Source organism: Bidens hawaiensis, unplaced genomic scaffold (genome assembly GCF_021521415.1).
Source record: "Bidens hawaiensis isolate Kalapana, Puna unplaced genomic scaffold, B.hawaiensis_p1.1 tig00023789_1, whole genome shotgun sequence".
Classification (NCBI taxonomy): domain Eukaryota; kingdom Viridiplantae; phylum Streptophyta; class Magnoliopsida; order Asterales; family Asteraceae; genus Bidens; species Bidens hawaiensis.
In genome coordinates, this window is record NW_027493733.1 from 314,967 (window position 1) to 329,582 (window position 14,616).

A 14,616-nucleotide genomic window follows, 5' to 3' on the forward strand; every position below is an offset into this window, starting at 1 on the left:
AGATAGAAATTGCAGTTTTTAGAGATTATTTGATGCCGAAAAGATGTATATTTCTATGTACATCACCCATCGGCATTTGACTCATGCTCACTCTCTTCCTCACGTGAAGGTCGAGTACGGGGTTTAGAAACAGATTTGCGGGAAGGATTTTCAGAATGTGTATGTTTTGTTTGTCTAGATTGGGATCGAAATTCAGATTCTTCCCTAACAGCTTTTCTGATCATTTGTTGGATTTGATTCATATATTTGTCTAGAATTGGTTCCTCTTTCTCAGGACCTTTCCCTTTTTCTTCTCGTCTCTCGGCTTCCTTTCGGGAAACGTCTCGGTTATCACTTTGTCGAGACATTCTTTTTATTTTTCAATCTCTTTACTTTTTATCTAGAATTTTAACATATTTCTTTTCTTAATATACAAATTTATTTATTCACATTCATATACATATCATAAATGATATGTATATTTTTTTACAACACACTTATATATCGTTTAAGCGATATATAAAGTCCTATCTTTATTACATATGATACATATATCACACATATCATACAAACTATTTAACACATAACTTCTTTTTACGTCACCATCATTCTTCTTAATCCCTCATGAACTTTTTCACAACTTTCGTCAATTTGTTGCATTTGCGAAGAAGCTTGTCTCATATCTTCTTCTTTTTCTTCTCATCCACAGCAATCTTCTTCCTAAGGTCATCAGTTTCGTGCAAGGCTCGGTCCAAATGCTCATCCTGGGACTGAGGCATGTCAGTCGGATAACCGTATCTTGGAGGTGGGTCGCGGTAACCCATCATCACAATGTCATAGTGGTTCTTGGGATCAGGGTATGGAGTCATTGTCACATCGGAGGGATAATTGAAGAACGCATCGGCAGCTTCATTTTGTTCACGAATTTCTTGGCCTGTTCTTCAATGGACGGAATCTCACCTTGGTATGGTGGGAAACTTGTTGATGTCTTACCCTTGAGTTCATGGAGAAATTGCATATACGGGTCGGCCGAACCATAACTTGGAGTTGAGTGTTGTTCTTCGATCGATGTGGTTATTTCATTTGGATTGTCCGGATATTCCTCCTCAGGGTCGGTTTCCTCTTCCGGTTCCTCTTATGGCTCTTCTTCTGGTTCCTCTTCTGGTTCTTCTTCATTCATTGCCGGCATGTGAATCTTCTCGTATGGCATGTCACTCTCATCTTGGGTTTGTGAGATTGCCCTTCCTTGTTGATGCGAGAATCAGCAAAATCTATCGTTGAAGTGCCGGTATGCCACCTTCGTTGATCAGAGTGGCATTGCATCCAGTCGGATGAAGGAGACTTGGGTTCCTCATTGATTGGTATATTGGAGAGGAAAACATACGAAGGATGAGGATTCGGTGGTAATTGTGTTGATACTCCGGATGGGTAATATGGTGGAATTTCGGTTGGTTGATAAGTCGGGATCTCGGTAGGATGATATGTCGGGACCTCGGATGGTTGATACATAGGTAGACTTGTTGGATGATAACTTGAGTGTCTTGGTGCTTGATACACTTGATGTGGAGTGTTGTCTAGATGGTAAATTGGACTTGGATTGGGGTTTTGGTTATGCTCTTCTTTGGAGTTGAAGAATGATTCAAAGTAATCCTTACTCATGATGCCTCGTGGAAATTTATAATACTTCCTTGCTCTTCTTGCTTCATTATCATAATATTCCATTAATTTCTCGTAAGACATCTTGATAGGTGGTTTAGATTGAGGAGAGGGAAAGAAAGGGTTACCAACCAATCTTATCCCTATTCAAATAAACAAATAAATATTTCCTATGCTTGGATCGAAGCTTGGGTATTGTTTTATGATACCCAATTCGCTAAGATCGATGACTCTGATACCAACCTTTTACACCCCCATTTCGGGCCTAGGTGTGTGATCACTAGTTGGTACCATGCTTGTAAATAAATCAGAGTAGCGGGTTATTAGCGGAAGACTTATAAAAACATAAGGATCGAATTTATAAATATTTACAATACAAAAGACGAGACGAAAGTCTCGTTTGGTTTTACTTGTTTATATGTTTTACAAAACCATCATATTTTAATATTTAAACAAAATTATCCGAGCCATCGGATTCTTGAGCTTCTTCGTCTTCTGAAGCTCTATTCTTGATTACATGCAAAATGTTATAAAAATACGTCAGCAACGAATGCTGGTGAATATGCTGACGCTAAAAATATTTTCTTTACTTAATTACCCCTCGAGATCACGTAAGCCTCAGCCCATCTTGGCTTAGGAATAATCAAGTTAAACAATCATTATAAACTCGAGTCTCTACACTAGGTCACCTCAGCAAAACACCGCAGCGTTTCGACGTACTTAGGTACCATAAATATACACAAGGTCATTCTCACTCGAACATATTTTGGTTCGGCCCATCGTGGCTGGAGGTCGTGACCAGGCGTGGTGCGTTGTGCCCACCGCATACCACATATGTAAGGATCCAGACAAACGTATACCACAGCCTGAGGGCTAGGTTTATACTCTTATTTACAATGTTTTTAGAGACACGTAGCCTCATGTAAAGTTTTACACATAACATGTTTGTTTATTTAAAAACAAGTTTATAAAAGTGGGGCGTATTCACCTTTTCAATGGGATCGGCTTCCTACACCGTCCGTGAGTCTTTCTCTTGCTATCTCGCACCTATAGTACGAGTATAACTTTTGTTAGTCGGATACACGATCCGGCTTAAGACCTTTAGTCTTATTTATCTCGATGAACCTTTAGTTCATAATCTCTTTTTACTTTAAAACCTTTAGTTGAAAAGTAATATTAATAAACCTTTAGTTTATTTATAAAACCCGACGTTTCTTCGTCATTAAGAAACATATTTTTCTTTCTTTATTATTTAAGTATGCTCATTACACTTAAATAATATATTTCATAACAAAGAATAATCTTATATACTTATATATATTCATATATATATATATATATATATATATATATATATTATCTTTCTTTTCTTTATTTTCTTTGTTATATCTTTTTTTGTTTATCGAGAATAACATCGACTTAGGGTATTAAGCCCTTATAATATTTTATTATTATTTTATTCGGGCATTATGCCTACCTTGTTTGGCTTAGAAATACCCTAGACACTTGGGCAGCACTTCGACGCCGCTTGCTTTTCAACGCTCACTTTGATCAACACTTTCGCTTCGACACGCTTCTCGAGGCACCAACACTTCACGGCACACACTTCGAGATGATCGTCGGGACGTTGGGACAACACCTCCTTCTTGCTTGGAATATTGTCGGGTAAATAGCACGTTTATCGAGGTTTCGGGGCACGTTTATCGAGGTGGATCGAAGGCACGCTTTTCGAGGTTTAGAGAGAGAGTAGTGAGAGAGCAATATGTGTGTTTTGGGATGTGAGGAATGAAATCCCGTAGCCCTCCTATTTATAGCCAAAATTGGATCCCATCGTGGTACGCGATGGGTCACTTTGGTAGGCCTATCGCGTACCGCGATATAGGCCTGCTGAGTCACATAGTAGACCTGTCACTTGTGACACGTGGCAGGCACCGTGCCACGTGGCGACACATGCGCGGACGTGTTGCCACATGGTGACACGTGGCGGCAACCGTTGCCACCGTGTGCCACGTGGCACACGTGTCACAAACTGTAAGACACCCTATCGCGGTACGCGATGGGTGTCTCTCTTGACCTGTCGCGCATCGTGAGGGGTCAAGAAAACAGATTTTTCATTTAAGCCCCTGGAGTTTGGAATTCGACAGAATTGGTCCCTATACTTTAGTAAATTGACATTTTTGACCCGATATTTACGTGATGTTACATTCTATGACACGTTAAATAATTTCCAACAACGGGTCACACCATCCATGCCCTATGTGGCTTCAAGCTAGTAGCGAAGGAGACAACTTATGTAGGTTTCTAGCATATTAGTCCATCTCAATGGACCGTCTATGAAGGGAATCAAGAGGGTAGGGGAGAGAACAGTTCGTGAGGAAAGATCTATCATGAATAAGATATGAGTCCATGACGTATGAGTTGAAGATGCTTTTATCAAGTTTTGTAAACAAGCAATAAATCCTTTTTTTAAAAATAAAATTAAATATGTGGTTTTTATTATTATATTATATTTCCTATATAAGAAAAAAAGATTATATTAACAGAGACGTTTAAACTCTTTTATTATTAAATTTTCTAGATAAGAAAAAAATTATGTTAGGAGACCAACTTTTCAACTTTTCATATTTTAAACTCTTTAGTATTTATTTCTTTTTATCCTTTTTAAATCCGGATATGCGTTTAGGAAGGATAATTTCTGGAAAACATACAAAACTATTAAGCTAAAACTTCAACTAATCAAGCATATCAAAGTGCATTTGTAAACGAGTAACGGATAAACCCAAACAAATATTCCTCAAAAGTTCACATTTTCTCATATTATATTATTGAGACGATGGGTTAGAACCATAATACTGAAGTATATATCTATATTGTTGAATGCTTTTATAATTATATATATCATACTTTCTTATAGCTTTTTGACATCGAGTGACACATAAATAAATGTCACATATTATTACATAAAATGATCCAGTTAAATACTTGAATTATTAAGTTAAAAAAGTAAGAAAATCTAAATTGATATTGCTAAGGTTACTATTATGTAACATAGTTCATATAAAAAAAACAACAAACGATGGCCCTTTGTTTGTTTCAATTTTGAAATTCTTTTTGAGTCTCTGGGCCTACCCAATTGAAAAGGCTTTGATTTGGGTCTTTACATTTAATATTGGGCTTGTAGCTGCTGAACATAAAAATAACTATGGGCCCCTTCCAGCACAGGCCCAAGTCCGACCCTGGTGGTTAAATGTTCTCTTGTGTTAGAATAAAGGAGTCTATATTTTTTTTTCTTCCTGTAATCATATATGATTTACATATCAATGCCTAATCAACTTTTCACATTTTTTCAAACCTTCCCTAAGATGACTACGTGCATCGTGTTCTCTAAATCAATTTATAGTTATTAATTCAAATAAATGAAAACTCATACAAAGTATTTACTTTTTTATTTATAACTGTAAAAGGCAGTTCAAATAAATAAAAATAGCATTTCCTTCATCAAATTGATCAAAAGCCTTTTGCGTGTCAGAAAATACTTTAATTTAACTATAATTCGATTTCATTAAATTTATATCAAAATGTTAGAGAAAAAAAAAAGAAACTATGCATTTAGACTTTTTCTTTATTTTATAAAGTTCACAAGCACAATATAAATATATAAAGAAAAGAAAATTCAAATATGATAATCAATCAATGTAAAACACATGTTAGCATCAATACATCACAATTTCATTATATATATATATATATATATATATATATATATATATATATATATATATATATATATAGAAAAGGGTTAAAATAAAAAGACATAGTTTTGCAGGAAGAGTAGGAATAACATAAAATTTAGAGTTAGGAAACTATTTAGCCTAAATCCTAGATCCTAGGAAACTATTTTGTAGTTTAAAAATTATCAATCTCAACCACTAGATCATAGATCCAAAGGCTTAGATTTATTCTTACTCTTCTTAGAAAACTATTTTTTTTATTATAACTCACCATATATATATATATATATATATATATATATATATATATATATATATATATATATATATATATATATATTCTCTTTTGGTTATTATAGTGAGTGCTAGTGCTATATCAATATCGTAATAAATTAAAGGGAAAACGTAATATAACAATAACCAAGATTTAAAAGTATTTTAATTAGGTCATTCATGCAATTTTTTTTCTAAATAAGGTTACTACATCTTCAAATCGAGTCTCACCGATTTTTTTGTACGTCATGAGGTAAATGAAGGATAAGATGTTGGGTTGAAATTTGCAATATACGTAATAAATTTTAAAAATTTGAAAAACGTTAATTATATTAAAATTTAAAAATATAAAATAAAATCCACGTAATCATTCAACGTCAACATAAAAGAAAAAGATAAAAAGATTTCTCATGTGAAACATAAAAGAAAAAGACTAAACAATATGTTAAAACATGTAATTTAATAAAACATGAAATATAAGTGGCTTAATTAAAATATTTTTTTCAAATAATAGAAGAAACTAATTAGAACAATTTTAAAATTTTAAACTTCATACCTCACATCCTCCAAATCCTAATCTAACCACCCAACAAACAATTCTTTCTTTTGTCTACAAGCAGCTTTCTTTCTTTATATTTATTTTATTTTTACATTGTATATTGTTATTTCTTTGTAAATAGGTACATATATACTATAATCGATGATGATATCTTTAAGGCTTGTTTCTCATTCACATTCGCAGTGGCCGCCTGATTGAGCTTTCACCTTCGCCAGGCTTGAGAGCTAATGCTGCCTTTATTCCTACCTTCCTTGGATGTCTGAAGTTCAATTATTCTTAATATTAATTCATATGATTTTATAATATGAAATTTCGGGGGTGGGTATTTTTACATTGTATATTGTCAATTGGTACATATATACTATAATCGATGATGATATCTTTGAAGGCTTGTTTCTCATTCACATTCGCAGTGGCCGCCTGATTGAGCTTTCGCTTTCGCCTTCGCCAGGCTTGAGAGCTAATGCTGCCTTTATTCCTACCTTCCTTGGATGTCTGAAGTTCAATTATTCTTAATATTAATTCATATGATTTTATAATATGAAATTTAGGGGGTGGGTATTTTTACATTGTATATTGTCAATTGGTACATATATACTATAATCGATGATGATATCTTTGAAGGCTTGTTTCTCATTCACATTCGCAGTGGCCGCCTGATTGAGCTTTCGCTTTCGCCTTCGCCAGGCTTGAGAGCTTATGCTGCCTTTATTCCTACCTTCCTTGGATGTCTGAAGTTCAATTATTCTTAATATTAATTCATATGATTTTATAATATGAAATTTAGGGGCATTTCACTAAGTATGCATACCATGTCATAAACTATAGCTTCTAAAAATATTCATATAACTTTCTTACTGTAGGAATCTGTGTGAAATAACTGTAGTTTTAAAAATTGTTCTATGTAACTTTCGTAGTGAAGGAATCTATGACTAGCATTTAAATAATGGTCACCGAAACCTACAATTAGTAAATTTGATAAGGGTCATTACTCACAAATGCGTTAACAAATTTTTCAACACATTTTATGTGTGAACCCTCGGGTGGGTAAGTGAAATTGCACTAATTTTGACGTTATTTACTAATTTTATGAAAATAACGTTAAAAGTGGGCACATTTTACTAGTGAGAGTTAGGGGTTCAAATCTCACTATCATCAATTTATATGAGAGATATGAGGGATGACACTGACTTGCCAGGGTTCGAGTACCGATCTCACTCGGTTTTACCAGCTCCTCGCTGTCGTGCTGTTTGGCGGGCGAGAGGGTCGGGTTTTATCCGGGGAATCCCTCAATAGGTAGACCGCTAGGGGCTCCGTCCGTCCGGACTCGTGGCCGGCTCAGGCTACCTTTAGCCAATTGAGGCCGTGTATGCAGTAGCCGTCGTTACTTAATTGGTCATTCCAAAAATAAATGTGGCAAATATGAAATATCAACAATCTAAATCTCATGCGTATATGCTCAAGTGTTAAAAAGAACAATACGCACCAACATTTTTTTTGAATATTATCATATTAGACGATAGCTACATATATCAAGATTATTTTTATAATTTCTAAGATATGACTTTAAAATACAGGAGGTTTGAATTGTGTAAGAGTTAAACTAAAATACGGAGAGAAGGTTGCTTAAATAGTGTGAGAAGACAACTTGAAAAGTGTTATAGAACTCTCCATTTGTTTAAGTTTTCCAAGCATTTTTCTCAATCATTTAACTGAGAACTAGCACATTAGAAAACATCTCCATGAACCATTTCTTTGGGAAGTATATACATTCAAACATTTTTACGATGGTGATGTCATGTGCCCAAATTGTGAATTTTATACAAATGTGTGTATGCTGAAATCTTATGGAAGATTCTCCCATTTTATATTTCTATGTTGTACAAGATGTTATCTTTTACAAACTTTTATAAATGATCATAACATCCTTGATTTATTCTATGAACTACAGTTCCCACTTACAAAACTCTTTTGATTTATAAAACTAGTTTTAGTGGTCATATCAACTCGATCATAATATCATATCCTCGTGGACCTCGTTTGTAACACCCCGACCAAAGGCGGCGGAACATGCCGGGGTGCAACGTGATTGGACAAACACACAAGACACTATTTAAAGTGACAATATTTATTCAACTCATTTTATTTCAACAAATCAATAACAATACATCTCGCTCATATAAACAAATAACATTCATATTGTTCGTTTTACTAATACCCTAATAGTCTTGGTAACGTTTTCCGTCAAGCACTCGAGTCAACAAAAGTCAAACCTGTAACATTTCATAAAATAAAGTTTGTCAACACAAAGGTTGATGAGCAATTCATAAGTTTGAACATATAAGTATATAGTTATAAAAGCCACAAAACTTGTATACAAAACAATAAATAAAAGCAACAACTTGGATAAATTGACAATCGCTAATAGAATTACGTTAGCGCCACCTAGCTACAAAAGGTTGCCAAGTAAACTAGGATTTAATAGAATATCGTTAATTGCATTACGTTAACGAAACCTTGTTACAAGGGGATGCCAAGTAGTCTAGGATTTATAGTTCCACCATCCAAAAGCGATAAACACATAGACAAATAAGCATAGAACACCAAATCGAGCAATTATTCAAGTAAGGTATACAATCACGTTTGTGGGTTTAAGATTCAAGTAAATAAAACATTTAGTTCGATAAGTATGAAATGTCACCCCAAAACGAAAGATGGAAAAAGGGGTATGAAAGTACTCACCTCGATTGATGAATTGAGAAACTAATAAGTGATTGACATAAAAGGAAGCTTGTAAACGAAACGAACGAATCCTATTTGAAAGCTAATTGAAAACGGATAAATAAAACATATTAATGAACTTGAACTTTAGTTGAAACTACATTTGAAACATTGGACGAGACGGTTCGGTTGTTAATCGAGTTACCGGTTAGTTTGTTAATGATTAGGGACTCGTACATAATTAATAATAAAATATTATTTTATTGGGCTTTTAAATAGCTAAACCAATATTAAAAGAAACAAGACGAGTTTAAATCAAGAGTTCGGTTTTTATAAAAATAAATTTATAATGAAGCTTATAATAATATTATTTATGATGATGATAATAATGATAATGATAATTTTAAAAAGAAATGTTTCATATATATATATAGACATGTAAGATATGACGTAAAAATAATAAACGTAACTATTATTAATAATACTAATAATAATAGTTAAAGAATAAAGATCTTAGTATTAATTAAAATGTTGTTGATAAAAATAATAATAATAATTAATAATATTGATAGTAAATAATGATGTTATACTCGATGTCGGTTTGATTTCTAAACGAATTTATAATATAACTATAATGATATTTTTGCTAATAATTAATAATAATAATATGAAGATAATAATAATATGATCTTTAATAATATTAATAACAACTTTAATATTTATAATAATAATGATAATAATAATAGTTTTGTTAAAAGATAATAGTAATAATAATAATATTAATAATCTTGTTAATAATAATAATGATAATACTAATAATTATTTTGTCAATAATAATAATAATTAAAACAATGACAATCTAGTTAATAATAATAATAATAATAATGATAATAATAATATAATTTAGTTAATAATAATAATGATAATAATAATAATCTTTATGTATTTATGTTAATACTAATAGTAATAATAAATTTATTAAGTATAACAAGAAACAATACCAAAAACCGATCTAGGATGACCTGAATCTGAGACCTCTAATTTAATAAACGTACCAACCAAACAGAACCAAAATAATTAAACTCAAGAACTTATTATATCCATTTCCCGGGTGTTCATCTTTTACCCAATTCATACCAACAACGCAAACCCGATTCGTTTCAAAGTATTTGACCAAAAAACATAACCGATACTACCAAACCAATTATTAGCTATCTAATTCCGACAAATCGATATATGAAAATTAACAATACCAAATCCCAAATTATTTACCTTTTATATGTTAACGAGTCGTGGCTCTATACCGAGAAAGGAACCGAGCCGAAGACGGAAACAAAACAGAGAGAGAGAGAGAAGAGAGATAGAAAGAGACCGAGAGGGAGAGTGAGAGAGAGATAGAGAGCCGAGAGAGAGTTAGAGAGATACAGAGGGTCCGTGAGAGAGAGAGAGAGAGTCCGAAGAGAGAGATGAGAGAGACAATGGTACACCGGTGGCCGGTTTTCCGGTCACCGGAAAACGAGCAGCGAGGGGGAGGGGGCTACGGGCTGCCGGAAAAACGAGGGGTGGTGGTGTCGGGTTGAGGAGGTGGCTGATATGGTGGTGATGTAGTGGATGGTGGTGGTTTAATGGTGATGCGTCGGGACTCGCCGGTGTTCGTGGCCGGAGGCGGCGGAGGCGGCCGGAAATCGGCTGGAGGTGGGTGACGGCTGAAAGAGATAATAAGGTAGGGTTAGGGTTTGTTGGTTTATATATGATTGTTTATAAATATTTAACTTTAGCCCCTCAAGTTATAAATGTTTGATATTTAGTTGTAAGTAAATCAATTCTTGAATAGTTTTAAGGAAAAATCACACTTTAGTCCCCTAAGGTTTATTTAACCAAACTTATAAGACCACCCGTAGTGGTGGCTTTGCCACCAACGTTATGAAGCAAAACGCGGGGAGTACACCCCCCCTGCGTTATGTTGATTTCCATTTTGTGTGTGTTGTATACAAAACGCTGAGAATGGCACATTAATCAAAATTTGACCGTTGCTTTTTTGACTGTTGGAGAATTAAAAAAAAAATATTTCCTATATATTAAACCATTTCATCCCCAATCAAACCTCATCAAATTTATAAAAATTCTCTTTCAACTCTATAAAAATTCCTTTACAACAAATTCACTATATATGGATCCTCCATCTATATATAAACAGTTTTTCGGGCCCGACCAACAAGCCGAGGACGTGGAGGAGGAACAGGCGGTTACGAGTGCGATTATGCTCGCGACACAGTATATGAGTTCCGTTACGGGTGCGATTAGCTCTCCACCCCCGTTTCAACAAGAGCATATATCGAACGAGATCGTGCCGAAGCCAACAACCGGTTGATGGCGGATTACTTCGGCGACACGCCGAGATACAAGAACCCGAAGACCTATAGGCGTCGTTTTCGGATGTCTAAATATTTATTTATGCGCATCACCAATGATTTGGAGCATGAGTTTGATTACTTTAAGCAAAAGCCTGACGCTCGAGGGACGCTAGGATTCACGGCTATTCAGAAAGTTACATCAGCCGTGCGCGTGCTCGCCTACGGAAACACGACCGACATCAACGACGAGTATTTAAAGATGGCCTAAAAAACAACTCGGGACACCTTGGAGTATTTTTGATACGGTACGTTTTGTTTTTTTTTTAAATAGTTTATCACTTGTTTACTGTGATCATTTATTTTATAAAAATTTTGTAAAATATAGGAATATTTAAACTATATGGACCACATTATCTGAGAGAGCCCAACGTTAACGATCTACAACGTCTTTACGAGGCACATACAAAGGTGCATGGTTTCCCCGGCATGATAGGAAGTGTAGATTGCATGCATTGGGAATGGGCTAATTGTCCAACTGCATGGCGAGGTCAATTCACACGAGGTGACCAAAAGGGACCAACGGTCAGCCTTCAAGCGATCGCTTCATACGACCTTTGGATTTGGTCGGCATTCTTTGGTGTTCCCGGTTCCAACAATGACATAACCGTCTCAGAGCAGTCTCCTGTGATGGAGAGTTACATATCTGGGACCGTTCCCGTCGCTTCGTTTTGGGCTAACGATAACTTCTACGATCATGGGTACTATCTGGCTGATGGAATATATCCAGAGTTCGCAATAATTGTTAAAACATTCAGAGACCCGATGGATAAAAAAAGACAGTATTTTAAGAAAGTGCAAGAGTCTGCGAGAAAGGATATCGAGAGGTGTTTTGGTGTTCTTCAACAACGATGGCATTATGTTAAAAATCCTTGTCGTCTGTGGTCTTTAGAAAGAATGAGATGTGCTATGTATGCGTGTATCATAATGCATAACATGATCATCGAGGACGAGGGAAGAGCAATATGTCCAACTTTCATACTGGACCCGGATCCACCACGGACTCCGGCAAGTATAGAGCAACGACTCGAAAACTCGGATTCCGTGCGGTCAAGAGAGATACATAACGCACTAAAGGAGGATTTGGTCCAACATCTTTGAATGTATAGGCCTCTGCCTGGTGAAAACGATGATCAAAACGAGGGCAACAATGAAGACGATGATGAAGACAACGACGACGATGAGGACGATGAGGAGGACGAGGACGACGACGAAGAGGGCGAAGATGACGACGACAACGACGAATGGTTTTTTTTTTTATTTTCTTGTAATATTTATTTAATAAAATATTATTGTTATTTGATTATTCTTATTAAAAATAAAAAAAAAACAAAAAGTGTAAAAGTGACTGGGCGCCACGTGACGCATAACCCCTGGATGTGGAGAGTTATGACTACAGCCTGTTTTTGTACAAAACCATAACTTTGACTGGGCGCCACATGACGCATAACCCCTGGTAGTGGAGCTTTATGACTACACATGGTCTAAACTAAAACTAACGGACTTTTGACAGACCTCGCACATGCTAGAGTTATAATACCGGTTCGGATTTACAAGTTTAACCTCAAATACGAAGTATAATTCATTAACATAAAACACGAAAATCGACATGTTATAAAATGAATATAAAACGAATATAAAAGCGAGACCCAAATTTGACGAATGTCACATCGTCAACCCAAACTGAAGACCATTAACAAATGCAACCCGTCTTTTAACATGGTGATATTTCATAACTAAGAAATATAATCACTCACATTGATTTTATGATCAGAAAAAACTATGAAATTACTTCCTTTTCCAATATTAATTAAGTGGCCTCCTAACAAACCTTATAAACAATCTCTCTTTGTACATGTTTTAATGGATTCTATGCCAATACTCCGATGCTTAGCTCTTGTGTATATGACAAAAGTTACAATTATTATTTGACATTGAAACGCAAGAAATAAAAGAAGATGAAAATTGCACAATTTCATTTCATTGTTTGGGTGACCTAAACAATGGTGACAATGCTTAGGCTTGACCTTTGCAATGAAAAAGTTGGGGGGGGGGGGGGGTTGATGAGCGAATTTCATATGTCTCGTTGCAGGCCGGCTCTAAGGGAGGACCGGTGGTCGACGAACTCCGGCCCGACACCCCGATAGGCCCGAATTATATATATATATATATATATATATATATATATATATATATATATATATATATATATATATTTATGAAAATTAACATGTATATATTAATTTTGTTTAGTGGCAAAGGGTATGATTTTCAACTAAAATGTTGTGGGTTCTAACCTTAGTTAAGACATTTTATTCTTATTTTTATAAAAAAGTTTTTTACATAATCAAATCATAAGGCCCAAAAAATTAAGGCTCATTTAAAAATTAATTTGCTTAAATCCAATAAAATACCCCTTTTTATTAAAGTCTAAAAAAATTTAACCATTCTCAGAGCCGGGTTTGTCCCGTTGCTTGACGTCCCATTAAAAAAAGGAAAGTTTGGAACTTCGATCCTTGATGACAAAAGAAAAATAAAAAAAGTTGATTTGAAATTTATTATCCCGACATAAACAGGAGCTCGAAATAATATTTCAAGAATTGTGGGAACACAAAGAACATGTTTTGATATTGGTGGCGTGGTTTGTGGATGGATAATGAGGGACCCCATACGAATTATGGTAACTTGGTAACTGACGTACCATCATGATTGCGAGCTCTTACTTACCACCATCCTGTTCATGCAGGGCCGGCTGGCCATGGCCTATGGCAGGGTAGTCGACGGCCATAGGCCCGACTACCCGCTAGGCCCAAAATATTTTTCGCGTTCGGCCCAAATTTTTTTTTTCAATTCTCGGAGCGTTCATGACAAAGCATTTTGGTCACTTACAACATGATGTGACACTCCGCAATTAAGTATGACCAGTTGGATTATTTTGTACGCCTTGTGACGAAGTCTTTGAAACCTGCACATTACTACAAGTAAAGGGCGAGATAACCGCCTTAGAGACATGTTTATGAAAGAGTTACCGTTACCAGTGACTGATGTAGCAAGCCAACAACCAAATGCTGAAGCAGCTTGCACAGAAAAATAGATTTATTTGCCTCAAAAACAGTCTTGACTTTTGACTCGAAGACGATGTGATATTATTGGAAATTGATGACGTAACTTTGTTTGTCAACATATGATCAGTAGAATAATAACTGTAAAATATTAATTAATAGTATTGTATTTTGGACCTACATACATACATACATACATACAAGTACAATATTTCATCAATTAA

The 14,616-nt window shown here is 34.9% G+C and overlaps 1 non-coding gene and 1 pseudogene across 1 annotated transcript; both read left to right on the top strand.

The window, feature by feature from the left end:
• Positions 1–6,334: 6,334 nt before the first annotated feature.
• LOC143568001 (small nucleolar RNA SNORD14) lies at positions 6,335–6,465 on the top strand. Its single transcript, XR_013141507.1, has one exon. It is a non-coding gene; the product is annotated as a small nucleolar RNA SNORD14 (small nucleolar RNA).
• Positions 6,466–6,799: 334 nt separating this feature from the next.
• Positions 6,800–6,937, top strand: LOC143568002 (small nucleolar RNA SNORD14; annotated as a pseudogene).
• Positions 6,938–14,616: the final 7,679 nt, after the last annotated feature.